This window comes from Phodopus roborovskii, unplaced genomic scaffold (assembly GCF_943737965.1).
Source record: "Phodopus roborovskii unplaced genomic scaffold, PHOROB, whole genome shotgun sequence".
NCBI lineage: Eukaryota > Metazoa > Chordata > Mammalia > Rodentia > Cricetidae > Phodopus > Phodopus roborovskii.
Genome location: NW_026126480.1, coordinates 57,137,929 through 57,153,455, shown reverse-complemented (window position 1 = coordinate 57,153,455; position 15,527 = coordinate 57,137,929).

Here is a 15,527-nt window from a genome sequence, read left to right as displayed (position 1 = left end):
AAGTGAAAGTGAAGAAACACAGTGTATCAAAGGATCCTGTGGACAAGTTCATAAACTATAGCCAGCCCCTGGTGTAAGGATGGTTATGCATTGATAAGGCCTTAAGGCCTCGGTATGCAGGGCCTGCTGCTTTAGCAGGAAGCGTTTTGTTAAGAGCTGTATTTGTCTGCTAGTGCTACCACAACAAAAGGCCTTGGGCTGGGTGCTTTAATTATCAGAAGGTTATCTTCACAGTTCTGGACACTGGAAGTCCAACATCAAAAGCTGGAATTTTGTTTGGCTGGTTGGTTAGTTAGGTTTGATTTTTTTTGTTTTTTGTTTCTAGTTGGTTGGTTGATTGGTTGGTTGGTTGGTGGCTTTGAAGGGTATTGTTAGGGGTTTCTTGTTTTGTTTTGTTTTTTATTGTAGTTCTGTTTTTTTGAGACAGAAGCTCTCTGTATAGGCCAAACTGGCCTTTGAATTCTCAATCCTTCAGACTCAGCCTCCAAAGTGCAGAGATTATGGGCCTATAGATATGTACCCCCTGCCTGGCCACCTAATGTGAGATTTTCTCGGAATACACAGAGCCTTAGTCACTTGAATTCAGATTTCCCCAGCCCCACAACACTCACTTTAAGTTCATCACTCCTTTGGTGGCCCTGTCCCCAAATACAGTCACATTCTGAATTACTGAGGAAGGGAGGGGCTTAGAGATCCAGCCTGTGAACTGAAGGAGTAACATAGACAAAGCAAAAGCCGTGGCAGAGATTGGAAAGGGAAGAGGCCCTTTGAGACAATCACACTCACTAGATACCTAGCAAAGGGGATGGGGACAGAAAAGCCAAATGGAAGATCTGACCCTGGACTTCTCTGTTCTGCCAAGCACAAGGGAGGTAACCCTGGTTAAGAGACTTCTAGAGCCTTTCCCACTCTGTAGGCTGCTGTGTTGTCTTGTTGACTGTGTCCTTTGCCTACAGAAGCTTCTCCGTTTCAGCAGGTCCCATTTATTAATTGTTGAGCTCAGTGTCTGTGCTACTGGTGTTATGTTCAGGTCAATTCGCTCAGTACTGATCCCCAAAATATATGAAGAACTCAAGAAATTAGACATCAGTAAACCAATTAAATCCAATTAAAAAATAGGGTAGAGATCTAAACAGAGTATTCTCAACAGAGGAATATCAAATGGCTGAGACATAAAGAATTGCTTAACACCCTTAGTCGTCAGGGAAATGCAAATCAAAATGACTCTGACACCATCTTAGACCAGTCAGAATGCCTAAGAGCAAGAGCACTAATGACAATCTGTGCTGGAGAGGATGTGGAGTAAAGGGAACACTTCTCCACAGCTGGTGGGAGTGCCAACGTGTACAAACAATTTGGAAATCAGTATGGTGGTTCCTCAGGAAAATGGGAATCAATCTGCCACAAGATCCAGCAATTCCACTCTTTGACATATACCCAAAGGATGTCCAATCATTTGACAAGGACACTTGCTCAACTATGTTCATGGCAGCTTTATCCCTAATAGCCAGAAGCTGGAAACAACCCAGATGTGTAAATGGTACATTTACACAATGGAGTATTACTCAGTTGTTAAAAACAATGACATCAGGAAATTTGAAGGTAAATGGATGAAACTAGGAACAAAATCCTCAGTGAGGTAACCCAGACCCAGAAAGACAAATATGGTATATACTCACTCATAAGTGGATTTTAGCTGTAAAGTAAAGGATAACCATGATACAGTTCATAGCCTCAGAGATGTTAGGTAACAATGAAGGCCCAAAGAGAGATACATGGATTTCCCTAGGATGGGGAAATAGAACTCTTGGGTAGACTGGGGCTGGTGAGGATGGGAACATGAGGGATTGGGTTGGAGGGGGGAGGTGGAGGGAGGGGTTAATGAAAAGCATTGCTTTGGAACCTGTCCTGGAACTTACAGATATACACCTGCCTCTGCCTCTTGCGTGCTGGGATTAGAGACGTCCACCACCACCACCCAGCCCGGGAGAGAGTAATGAAAGAGATGAGACATCTTGTTGGGGGGGGCGTGGTGGATCAGGTAGAAACCTGATGCAAGGGAGACTCCCACGGATTTACAAAGATGACCCCAGCTAAGATTCCTAACAATAGTGGAAAGGTAGCCTGAATTGGCCATCTCCTATTATCAGGTTGATAACTACCACAATTGTTATCAGAGAGCCTTCACCCAGTGACTGATGGAGACAGATGCAGAGATCCACAGCCAAGCACTGGGCTGAGCTCAGGGGTCCTGCTGGAGAAGGGGGGAGGATGGTACAGAATGGGGATGGGGGTGTCAATGTCATTACACAAGGGAACCCACAGAAATATCTAACCTGGGTTCATGGGAGCTCACAGACTCTGAACCACAGCTAAGGAGCCTGCATGGGACTACCTAGGCCCTCTACATATGTGTGACAGTTGTGTAGCGTGATCTATGTGTGGGACTCCTAGAGGTGGAAGCAGGGCCTGTATCAAGCACTTGGGCTGGCTTTGGGCACCTGCCCAGCCTTAATATGAAGGGAGGAGCTCCATGTTTGGTTGACCCCAATGGGAGGACCTGTCCTTTTCTGAACAGAAACAGGAGTGGATTGGGGCGGGGAGGTAGGGAGGGTGTGAGAGGAGAGGAGGAAGGGGAAACTGTAGTCAGGATATAAAATAAATTTAACAAAAATAAGGTTTAAGAGGGAGGGGGAGAGAGAGAGAGAGAGAGACCACTAGATACTTGGCTGTGACTTCCTGGGCTGAGCAGCTGTGGCCCTGGGGTGCCTGGCGGTCAACCCCTTTATGTATTTTTGCCTCAGATCCGGTGAAATCCACCAGAATTCCCTATGTGGATATCACAAATGGGTTTCGCTTGCCACTAATAAACTAACAAGATCACCCACCAGGAGAGGCTGGTGATCGGCTGTGTGAGCACTTCTACACCACAAGAGGGCAGCAAACTACACCATTTGGGCAGCAGAGCCTACCCTACCTGGAACATTTGCAGTTAATGGGGTTCCTGATCACAATCTTCCTCTCCCCCCCCCCCAGGACACCACAGCTTATTCTAGAGCAGAGCTGTCCACCATCCAGGCCTGCTTCAGGCTACCAGGTCAAGCTGCCCATCCCTACCTTCAGATTCATCTTTCAGCCCCGAAAGATAGGTAAATTGCCATTGGTCAATACCAGGCAAAATGGTGAGAGAATTAGGATCAGGAGAAGACCAGAGCCTAGCCATCTCCACACTTAAACACAGGATCCCACACACATTTTTTTTTTTACTTAGAACACTTAATTTTCCCAAAATAAGACCATTCATATATAATACAAATTTTTAAAAATTATATGTTTGAGTGTGAGTGTGTGTGTGTGTGTGTGTGTGTGTGTGTATGTATTCACATCTGTGTGCCTGCCACCCACAGAAGCCAGAAAAGAGTCAGATCACCTAGAATTATAGTTACAAACAGTTATAAGCTGCCACATGAATACTGGAAATTGTACCCAGATCTTCTTTCTGCAAGAGTAGCCAGTGCTCTTAACCTCTGAACCAGCTCTCCCACCCCATGAAACTCAGCTAATATTCTCTACTTTTCTATGTCATACTGTCATATAATATTCTATCCCCATTCAAATATTCCCATCTTTAAGTGGGGTTATCCAATTTCACCACCATTTTTTAAAAGTACCAGAGACTTCGATAGAATCCTGGGCCCACAATGTGATACTTTCTACACTGGTTAGGTTGCCTTGGGTGGTTGAGAGAGGCGTGGGACTTAGGACCACAGCCAGCCCAGTGGTGCCTGCTGCCTGTGTGCCAAGGATTCCATTTCCAACAGAAATTCTGGCTTCCCTGTACCACAGAAGCTGAGCAACACCGGGCTGTGAGATGGGTCCCGGGCAGCAGGCTAGAAAGGGAAATAATGGGTTGTGCCAAAGTACAGGGTCCCACCCTCAGTTCAGCAGGCTGTGAGCGAGCCAATGAGGGTGCGAAGAGCAGGTGAGAGCGGGCTCACCCGCCCCCTTCCGCCCGGCTCACTTCCCCTCCTACAAAGGAAAGGGTCTGTTTGCCGTTCTTCCTAACTACTCTCCCCTCCAACCTTTCCCAGGACCCTGCACCCCAGTACAAGAGCCAGGCCACCCCGGTGTATTGAAGGCAAAGGGCATTTTCAGAAGTGTTTACAAGCCAGTGCAGCTGGACACTTCTCCAGAGCCAGGAATATTTGCCTTGGGCTAAGGCCCCTGTGGTTCCTCTAGCCAGCAAGCACAGCCTAGCAGGTCCCTGAGCAGGTCCTCAAGGACTTGAACTCCTGAACCTTCAGCCTTCTAGTCAGAAACCAAGTATTTAATCTTAAAAGCAAGAAAGAATAAGGCCAAGTTTTCCTTCCTCTGGGCTTGTCCAGGCCCCTCCTCTGCACCCACTGAGTGAGGTGTGGGCCCCACATACCTTCGGGCTGACCTCACCCTGATCCGGCCTGTCTGTCCCAGCCTCCCCAGCCCTGGCCATTTCATCTTATCTCCAGCATAGATCATGCAAATATCACACCATACATGCCTCATGACTAAAACTTGTGCCACTTTCCCAAGCCCTTTCCCACCCTGTCCCTGTGGTAGTACAAATTCCAACATATTTGTTGACTGCTCTCAAACAAAAAGGGTCAGAACCTGGGGTGGGTCAGTCACTTGGGTAAAGCTCCCCCAACCCAGCCCCTAACTCTGTCTCCAGGTGGCCAACTGAGTTGGAACTTGAAAGTGTGCTGTAGTGACAGACTCCCAGGCCTGTGGGTGCAGCTCCTCTGCTCCCGTGCACCCCCAAAGCTTGCAGAAGGATCAACCAATGTCCTGATGGAGTCCTCTGTGACCTCCCCGGCAAGGGCTTCATTGTATCTGAGAAAAGAGTGGTGTCACCAATGCGTTCTATCTCGTTCTACAGCCCCTTCCTAGCCCTGCCAGTCCCAGACTGGGCCTGGCCAGGAACTGCTATACCAGGGAAGGTTCTAGTGTCCTATGCACAGTGTGCAGAATAATCCATGCCCCTCTCACATCGGCATGCAGGGTTTCCCTGCCATTCACCTGCCATTCTCAGAACACCACGAGGTCAGCCCCAAGAGAGCTGCTTGTCTCTGAGGCCGGGAACACCGGGTACCAGAGCCTCAAGTGATTTGGTGCTGCTGGCCACACCACACACAGCCCACCTTCTGAGCCCATCTCTGCCTAAGGCTTCCTAGAAACCACATGGGAGGCAGCTGGGCCCAAGCTCAAAGAATAAGCCTGAGGAATGAGGAAACCCCACCTACTTTCTTGGAATCTGTGCTGCTCAGCCAGGCTGTCCCTGGCCCTCCCAGGAGCCCCATTCTGAAAGGCAGGAGTATGATCTCGAGTAACCTCCCCTGAAGTGTTGTGGTGGCCAGTTACTTAATGCATGGAAAACCCTGACATAAGGCCTGACGTAGAGCATGTGTTAGCCGTTATCCTATGGTATTGTCATCCCAAACTGCACCAACCAGACAGCCCTTTGTTTTCTGAGCCCCTGACCCTCTTCAAGGTCCCGTCAGCCTGCATCTTTACAGTGGGCCTCTGGCTGGGTGGGATGGTACAGGCACATAATCCCAGGACTCAGAAAACTGAGACAGGGAAAGCCCGAGTTCCAGGCTGGCCTCAGAGTCAGACAGAGTCTAGTCTGAAAAAAAAAAAAAAAAAAAAACAAGTAAATAAGTCAACTGCTGCTCCATGGTCTCAGGAGTTAACTGTTTTGGCCCTTCCCCTAAACTGGCAGACTCCATTGTTCCCTGCACAACGCCCACACAAAGCAGAATGCCAGTTTCATGTTCTACGATTTATAAAACATTCACTTCTGTTTCTACAATGTGGAGTAGACAGGGCATTAATAGTCACTCTTGCAGAATGTGGTTGAAGTTAGGAACCAGACCTAACACCTACCACAGTGTAACTACAGTGTGAAGACTTCCACTCCAGCTCTGCCTGATTTTTCCCTCAGCAATGAGCTCAGTCACAACCAATTAAGTGTGTCCTCCTTTGAAAAAGAATTGCAGATGCCGAAAGAATTAGAGACAGCCACACAATCAAAAGCAGATGTCCCACCCCTTGTCTCTGGAGCAGGGAAGGGAGGACAACTGGCTGACGGGTGGCCCCTGCAGCCACCCCACCCATGAGCTCAGCTCCTGGCAGGGTTCATGAAGTGGGCCTCCTGGGCCCAGGAAAGGCACAGCAGGGCTGGGGCCAGACCACAAGGCTGCTTCCCTCTGGGGGTCAGAACAAGGAGTGTCCAAGGCCAGCCACATTTTCATTAACTCTCTCTAACCTTAACTGACCTGGAAGGCAGATGCTAGGCCTGCTTTTCAGAGAAGTCTTCCTTTGGTTCTGTTCTGAGGAGGCTCTCACTATGTAGTCCCAGCTGACGCCCACTAGCATGCTCACTATTATATAGACCAGGCTGGCCTGATCTATTCACACCGGTCTCCTGCCTCCTGCCTAAACTGGGATTACAGGTGTACACCACTACACCCAGATATGTGGCTTTCCAAACCAGCAAACAGCGACACCAGACTGTGAGCCAGGGTCTGTGGGACAAATCAGTCAGATCAGCCTGCAGGCAGGATCTCCACTTTGGGAGCTTTGGGAGCTCCACTTTGGGGGCCAAACCAGAATGAAGCTGTTGTGAGAGCTGAGACCACATCTTCCTTGCTGTAGGGTCAGCTCACAGGGTCAGGCTTCCCTCGTCCATTCTGGTCTTTAGGGACAAGGAGTTAGCACTGAGTCACTATAAAGGCTCTGAGGTAATTACCAGCAAGTCAAGTCCCTTGGGGAAGAAGACAGGACAGACAAGGCTTATGAGGTTGAGGGTTGGGTGGCAAGAAGGAGTAGCAGACACAGATCATGACTGGGAGGGCCTTTGTCATGGTCCCCACTTGACAAGACCCCATGGAGGATTATTTCTATAATTGATGTGACCATTTCCATGACAGGGAAGGTTTGAAGTTGAGTACAGAGCAAGTCTCAGGCCAAGCAAGAAGAGGCAGAGGCTGGTCCCAGGCCTGTGTCTACTGGGAGTGCATAGGGCCCAGGTTCCTGAGCCCCAGTAGAGCCTCGGCTTTCATTGATTTCACAAATCACAGCCACATAGCAGGAACAACCCAGCTCCACCCAAAGCCCAAGCCTCCCTCCAGCTGGTGCAGGAGAGCCCAGAGCACAGCGCTAGTTTCTAAAAGATGCAGCAGGTTGAACAGCACAAGCGCCTGGCGTTGTCACTCTGGCTTCCCTTGTGTGTCCTGCCCACAAACCGAACACCCGCTCCCTTCTGCCCACGATGCTTCTTCCGGCACCCTTCACCAGACAGTTCATATGGACCCCCAGACTTCCATCTAACAACTCTGGAAATCACTCGATTGTGATTAGCATCTGACCCCAGCACCAACACCAGCCCAACACAGATCTTCATCTTAAGAAATGTACAATGAATGAAAGAACAGGAGACAGATGGAGATGTTACTCCATTAGTAGAGCTGGTTTAGCATGGATGAGGCCCCCAGGTTCAATCTCTAGCACCAAATAAACCAGGGTTGATAATGCACATCTGTGATGTCAGCACTTGAAAATCATCCTCAAGTTCAAGGCCAGCATGAGATACATAAGGGGATCTGGAGGAGGGGAGGGTGCGCTCAGCAAGATGGCTAAAGACAATGATGTGCTTTCTGTGCAATCCTGGTGAGCCGAGTTAGATGCCTAGAATCCCCCCCCCAAAAAAAAAAACAGTGGAAAGAGAGAATAGACTCCACAAAATTGGTCTCTGACTTCCACATGCCATGGCACACACAGAGAAGGGGAATGGGGGGGGCATTGCAAGGTCTGTCCCAGCTCCACCAGACCCAGCTCAAAAGCAAAGGCTTTCCCATCAACTCAGAAGTCGTATTGCCCTCCTCTAAACAATTCTTCTCTTTCTTTGGTGGTTGTTTGTTTGTTTTGAGACAGGATCTCTACACAGCCCTAGCTGTCCTAGAGTTCACAATGCAGACCCGCTGGCCTAGAACTCACAGAGTTCCTCCTGCCTGGGCCTTAGGAGTGCTGGGATTAAAAGCATGTGCCATCATGCCCAGCATGCTCTGAGCAATTTTTAAAAAAACTACTCGTGAACTGTGGTCTCATGGTCCATCTGTCTCCCACACTACCATGAGATCCTTGAGGAAGCTCCACACTCATGGGCCCAACAGACCCCAACACAAAATTCTTTCACTGCCCTGTCCCTTAGTGGACTCACCCTCTGTCATGAGGTGCCTGATGACATGAGTTAGACCCCAAGAATCCACAGTAGAAGCAGGAAGCTGACACCCAAAAGTTGTCCTCTGAACTCCATATCATGGCACAGGCATAGAGAATAATTTAGTTTTTTAAAAAGATATCTACCTGTTCAGTACAAACAGTTTCATTTTTGAATGGTTTTGCTCCTCGGATAACTGAACCCACATATACAAACCAGGAATGCAGGAGCTGTCTGTATAGGGCTGGCTGCAGGGCCCTGAGTGGCTGCAGGGGCCTGGCTGCAGAGGGCTGGCTGCACTGGAGTCAGGTAGACTGTGGAGGGCAAAGTCTCAGAGGTGCCCTGCTGTAAGCCTCAGGACTTTTCACACGAAGCCCCAGACCTTTGAAGGAAAGGAAAAGGTGGGCGGGTATGATTGCCCGTCAGGAGCGAACTGTAAAAGGGCTTCAGCAAGGACTATAGCAGTCCTCACACGGAAGGTTAAGGTGACATTTTGTAGTAATTGTGTCCTGTTTGCCAAAATTCCAAGCATTTCTTTCCAGAATGTGTTTTTCTCCTTCGAAACTCTATGAAACCAAGTTCTGTTAGCAGAGAAAGAGGAAGAAATAGTGACTTCCCGGCGGGGTGTGATGGCTCACACCTGTAATCCCAGCATTAAGAATATTAAGGCAGGAGGATTTCCACAACTTCAAGGCTAGCCTGGACGACGCAGTGAATTCCAGCCAGCCTGAGCTATAGAGACACTGTGTCAAAAAGAGGGGAGAGCAACAAGATGACTGTGCCCCTAGTTTTATGTCTGCTTGACTCAACTGGAGTCATCAGAGAGGAAAGTGCCTCAATTAAGAAAATGCCTCCATAAGATCAGGCTTCGGGCAAGCCTGTAGGGCATTTTCTTAATCAGTGATTGATGGGGGAGGGTCCAGCCCAATGTGGGTGGGGCCATCCCCAGCCTGGTGGTCCTGGGTTCTATAAGAAAGCAGGCAGAGGAGGCCATAAGGAGCAAGCCAGTCATCAGCAGCTCCCATGGCCTCTGCATCAGCCCCTGCCTCTGGGGTCCTGCCCTGTTTGAGATCCTGTCCTGTTTTCTTTCAGTGATGAACAGTGATGTGGAAGGGTAAGATGAAATAAATCTTTTCCTCCACAAGTTTCTTTGGTCATGGTGTTTCATCACAGTAATAGAAATACTAAGACAGTGGCTCAGTGGGTGGGGCCGCCTGCCATCAGCTGAACAACCTGGGAGTTCTACTCCATGACCTATTTGATGGAAGGAGAGGACAGAATCCCACAAGTTATCCTCTGACCTCCTTGCATATGCCCTGGCACTCAGATGTGCACTCGAGTGTGTGCACGCATACACACACGCACACACGCACACACACGCATACACACACACACAGATGTAATTGTAAAACACATTTATTAATTAAACAAAACAAAAGTTTGACTCCTTCCATTACCACATCCAGAAAGAAGACCACAAAGAGAGTTGCTTGGGATATGGACAGGACCAGCATTCACCTCGGCTTCCGCCAGCCACAGCCACTGAGCACCTACTGTAAGCAGCACTCAGAGCCACAGGATGAGGACAGTTGGACAGGCAGAATGCCTACTCACCCCAGGGACCTGGGGCTGCAAGGGGAGGCAAGCGGGCTGCCAGCAGTAGAATCAACGGTGAGGCACAGAGCGTGGGTTAGGGTTGGCCTCCTGTGTTGAAATCCCAGCTTCCCTGCTTGATGACTACGAGGGTTAGGGTGACTTTCTGAACCCTGACTAACTCAACCCTGTCGTAAGGATTAGCTTCGATGCCCATTTAGCTCAGTGCCTGGCAGAAGGTGGATGTTAGTTATTGCTTTGCTGCTGTGACTAATGACACCCTGCGAGAGGGGGAGGAAACGTTGTAGAAGTTGCCTTTGGGCTGGGCCTTGAAGGCAGAAAGGATTCCAGCAGGTGGTGACAGAGATAGAAAGTGGGTATGCACAGAGGTACAGGGGCAAGACAGCTGAGATGGAGAAATTCCTGAGGCCAGGCCTTGGGAGTGGCACTGGGTATAATAATCATATTGCAAGCATGAAGATTTCACATATGCCGGACACTGCCCCAGTGCTGAACACGTGCCCCCACGGATGCTCACAGACACCTGGAGAAGAAGCTGAGGGGAAAATCTCAGAGGCCTGTTCCTTCACCCAATAAGCACTTATTAGCATCTGCTGTCTAGGCCCTCGGAGCAGGAGGTGAACTGGGAAGCAGACAGTACTTGAGTAAACATATAAAGAAGGCCACTTCACCCAGGGATAAAGCCACATCCTTAGTAACAGGGTGAGTGACTCAGGTGATCAGGAACGATTGTCTATAGGGGGGTGGATGAGTGACGTTGATGGCCAGGAGGTAGAAATAACTCTGAGAAAGGTGGGCTAAGGGAACGAAAGAGAAAGGCCTAGACAGGCGCACACACACCTTCCAGCTGCAGGGCACTAGGGTTGGAGAGGGGTGGACAGATGAGGCCAGCAAAGCATGTGTAAGTAGGGTCCTATGGGGGCTTGAGCTGAATCCTAAGTGTTGTAGGAAGCCAAGGAGGTTTTGAAATGACTAAGGTAATGCCACCCTTTTCTGATGCCTTTGTGTGTCTGCTTAGACATTTCTCAGGCCTCTGCCCTGCTCCCCACAACAGTCATGGCTGCCTTGGCAACACACTTGAGATTTTCAAGGCCTTGACTTATAGTCCAGATGTATTAACCAAAATAATTGGCAGGTTGTGTCTAAAATAACTACTATGCTCTGCCAGGAATGAGCGCTTGAAGGTTACTCTGACCCTCATGTAACTTTGATATGTCTTTGTGGGTTTGACCATTAAAAACTCCATATCCCTGGACTTGGGTACCAAGAGACTTTTAGAGGCACAAGCCTGCTCTTGGTCTGGCTGTCAATAAAAAGGACTTAAGACTCTTACCTAACTTAACCAGCATTGTTGTCAGTAACTGTCTTTTGTGGATCAGTTCAGTTTTACAGAGAGATGGGACAAAACTGGTAGGTATATTTGTAAACTGTCGTGCTGGAGCTGGGAATGAAGCTCAGTTGATGTAAAGACCACCTGCTACATTAATTACTTTTCTTTTTCTGTTGTTGTTTTGCTGTATTTTGATTTGTTTTTTGAGACAGGGTTTCTCTGTGTAGCTTTGTACACCAGGCTGGCCTCAAACCCAAGAGATCCTCCTGCCTCTGCCTCCTAAGTGCTGGGATTAAAGGCGTGCGCCGCCGCCGCCGCCGCCGCCGCCGCCGCCGCCGCCGCCGCCGCCGCCGCCGCCGCCGCCGCCTGGCTTATTACTTTTCTCTTGCTGTGACAAAACACCATGACCAAAAGCAATTCATGGAAGAGTTTATTTTGTGCCAGACTCTGTCAAGGTGGAGAGGCACAGCACCAAGTGGCAGGTGTGGAGACAGGAGCAGGGAGCTGGGAGATCACATCTTCAAACCCAAGCACACAGCAGAGCAGTGCACACACATGGCGTACTTCCTCCAGAGGGGCTGCACCACCTAAACATCTCCCCTTGGGGACCAAGTCAAATGCCTATGGGGGACAGTTCTTATTCAAACTACCATACCTAACATGCAGGAGGCCCTGGGGTCCATCCCTGGTAACCACATACACTAGGTGTGGTGGGGAACACCTGTGATCCCAGTACTTCGGAGGTAGAGGCAGAAGGATCAGGAGTTCAAGATCATCCTCCACGCCTGCTGGTGGTGGCTCATGCCTTTAGTCCCAGCACTTGGGAGGCAAAGGTAGACGGATCTCTGTGAGTTCGAGACCAGCCTGGTCTACAAGAGCTAGTTCTAGGACAGCCTCCAAAGCCACAGCCACAGGGAAACCCTGTCTTGGGATAAAAAAAAAAATCATCCTCCACTAACTACATAGTAAGTTTAAGGCTAGCTGGGGTTACATTAGACCTTGCTTCCCCCCTAAAAAAGACGTCATTCCAGCTATTGTAAGGAAAACAGGATCCAAAGCAACACTAACTGGACTTGAGCCCCATGCTGAGCTAGAGCACTCTGGTGGTTTGAAAGAAAACACCCAAAGGGAGTAGCACTGTTAGGAAGAGTGGCCTTGTTGGATTAGGAGTGGTCCTGTTGGAGGAAGTGTGTCACAGTGTAGACGGGCTTTGAGGTCTCATATTTACTCAAGATGCCCAGTGTCTTAGACCACTTCCTGTTGCCTGTAAGATTTGGGACTCTCGGCTCCTTCTCCAGCACCGTGTGTGCCTGCAGCACGCCATCATGTTGGTAATATACATACATAGAAGAAAGATTAAATTGGATTAACTAGCCCACCTGTAGTCCCATCTTATTACCCAACACGTATGTATCAATAAAGGCTCTCAAGTCCTGGCATCCTGCTTCAGACTGCTTCTCGAATCCAGTATCCGTTGGGTGCTGCCCCTCCACACATTTGGTGAGATTCTGGGAAGGGACCAAACAACAGTAATTATAAAGACTGGGGGGAAAAGAAACTTTAAAGATGTTTGCAGCTGAGAATGACAGCACTCATCTGTAATCATGTCCGCACGAGACTGAGGCAGGAGAATCATGAATTTGATACTAAACAGAGCAATTTGCCTTTGGTGTCTTCAGGAGAAAGACACCAGTGAAATAAAATCTCATCAGTATGGCTGCCTAAACAAGGCCTGAACAAGAGCAATGCCAGTTTGTATGCCAAAGTGAATAGAGGAATCTCACAGGCCCCCATCCCTAGACCAAGAGGGCTAGGCAGCCAACAACTACTAAGAAGTAGTCTTCCCCAGAGATGAGATCCTGCTTGGTTATCTGATACCACATGGTCAGGCTTAAAAATGTATACAAACATGCAGCATCACGTGAACTCATCAGGTTGTATTATCTACCTGCCTATTTGTTTATGTACATGGAAAATAATAAAAGGAAGCCAAGAGAGTAGAATGGGAGATGGGGGGGGGGCTTAGGGAGAAAATTTGAGAAGGCAAATGATGTCATTACAGTGCATTTATACAGAACTAAAAATAATACATTTAATTCAATTTTTTAAATCTTTATAAAGAGCTATTTCAGTTCCATCCTGCTAGACCATCTGGAATATTTATTTTTAAGTGGACAAGATACAACATTTCACCTTGTAAGTTAACATAGGTCACTAGGGAAGCCATTACTGAATTTTTTTGTATCTTCAGAACTAAGATGCATTCTTTTTTGAATTTTGTTTATTTATGTAGAATAAATCAGGGGCTATGGATATGACTCAGTTAGTAGAGTGCTTGCCTAATGTGTGCAAAACATGAGTATAATGTCTCCCCAAACACATAGGAGTGCTAGGGGAAGTTCAAGGTCATCCTCGGCTTCCTAATGAGTTCAAGGACAGCTGAGCTACATGGAATCCTATCTCAAAAGTAAAAGTTAAATTACATTAAAAACAGTACAATTTAGTAATTGCAAAAAAATGCCTTTTGCAGTATTTTTGACCTTGAGAAAATTTGCTTATTGGTTAATTAGCTACTTATGTAACATTTAATATATCAGGCCATAATTAAAAAAACAATTAGATAAATATGCAGGCCATTGAATAAACAGTTGTGTTTTTACAAATATTTGTGTGTGTTCTGACTTTTGTTTATTTTCTTTGGCAAGGTTTTATGGACACTTAGTTCCCAGGCCTGAGCACAGCATAGGAGCGGCCAGACTGCTGAGTACCGGGAGTGGCTAGATATGGCAGGAAAAGAAAATGATGTGAGGACTGTACAAGGTAACAAGGACACATTCGGGAGCAGTCTGCTTGGCTGGTGACCATAAGGGTGTTCAGGTGACAGGTGACATCAAGCGCCAGATGCAACAGAAAGTTAGGAAGTTAGGCACCCCCCAGGGAACACTCCCCAAGATGACCGTGATCAAATTTATATATATGTATATAGCACAAGGAAATCATATTTTAGGCAGGTGGAATGGCTCAGAAGGTAAAGGCACTTTCCTCCAGGCTAACAACCTGCATTCAATCCCCAGGACCCACATGCTGATTCCCACAAGTTGTCCTCCGACCTCTACACAAATGCCATGGCATGCACAGGAATGCACATATTCACACACACACTAAATTTTAATCATGTTTTGTCTCAGCAGTATAATAAGCTATAAGTTTTCTATCATGTGTTATATATTGTGTGATACACAATTCATGCATGCCATATATATGTTATATGTAAAATATATAAATTAAGAACATAACTATATTAGAAAAATATAAAAATGTAGGTGATTGATGCCATACTACATTAGATAGAAAAAGGGAGGTGCTGTTTCATTTGGGGAGCACCTCTTTTGAGGATGTGAATCACCCAGTACATGATGGTGGACTAAAACTGATTGACAAGGTGTTTAGGTGTCTAGTGCATCAGTCTGTCCACCAGGGAAGCAGCTTCAGAGCCTCACTAGATTCCTTTGGGTGAGACATCAACTGATCCTCAGATCCTTGGGGCTTTAAAGAACCTATCCCCTTTGCATAGGTGGCAGCTAGAGCCCTGCTAGGCCACTCAGCCAATCAGCAATTGAACTTGATGCTGGTCCACATCAGCTTGTCTTCCCTGTGATGACCAGCTAAGAGCAGGTCTATGTAACCCACAGTTCCCACTGGAGACAGCAGTGACTAGCCAAATCTATGAGTGGGTACAAGCTCAGGGCAAGGAAGGTGGTAGAGGGCAGACAGGCACAGAGGGCAGGACCCAAATGACTCACTGCAGAAGAAAGAAAGTGCAAAGACTAGCAGCAGAGTGAGCAAGCATCCTGGGAAAGTCAACAAGTGAGTTGTGTTATTTTTCTGTCAACCTCCAAATCCCCCAGGGTAACCTGTAGAAGGGAAGGGAACCAGTTTCCTCCCTGCAGAACAGAGAGTCCCGCAGCTTCAGCATCCACACCCCTCAAAGGGAACTTAGTCCCAAATGAAGAACCTGCTGGTTCTGCTGGGACACCCTTGGTTTGGAAAGGCACATCCCAGCTCTCACCCTCTGCCCCACCTTTCCATCCCCAAATTTCAGTTCAGCCACACCTCCTGGAGACAGTGCCTACCTAGCTGGGGAGCCAAGAAGAAAGCGTCCAGATTTGTAATATACAAAGCCTACCTCCACCCTCCCCAAAGCCCTTGGCTCCAGGTACAGAGACAGCCAAGACATTTCATGCCTGAGTGCAATTGGCAACTGGAGGGTGGTGTTGGTGTTTGACCACTAGATGCCACTCTGTAACCTTAAGGACACTATATGTG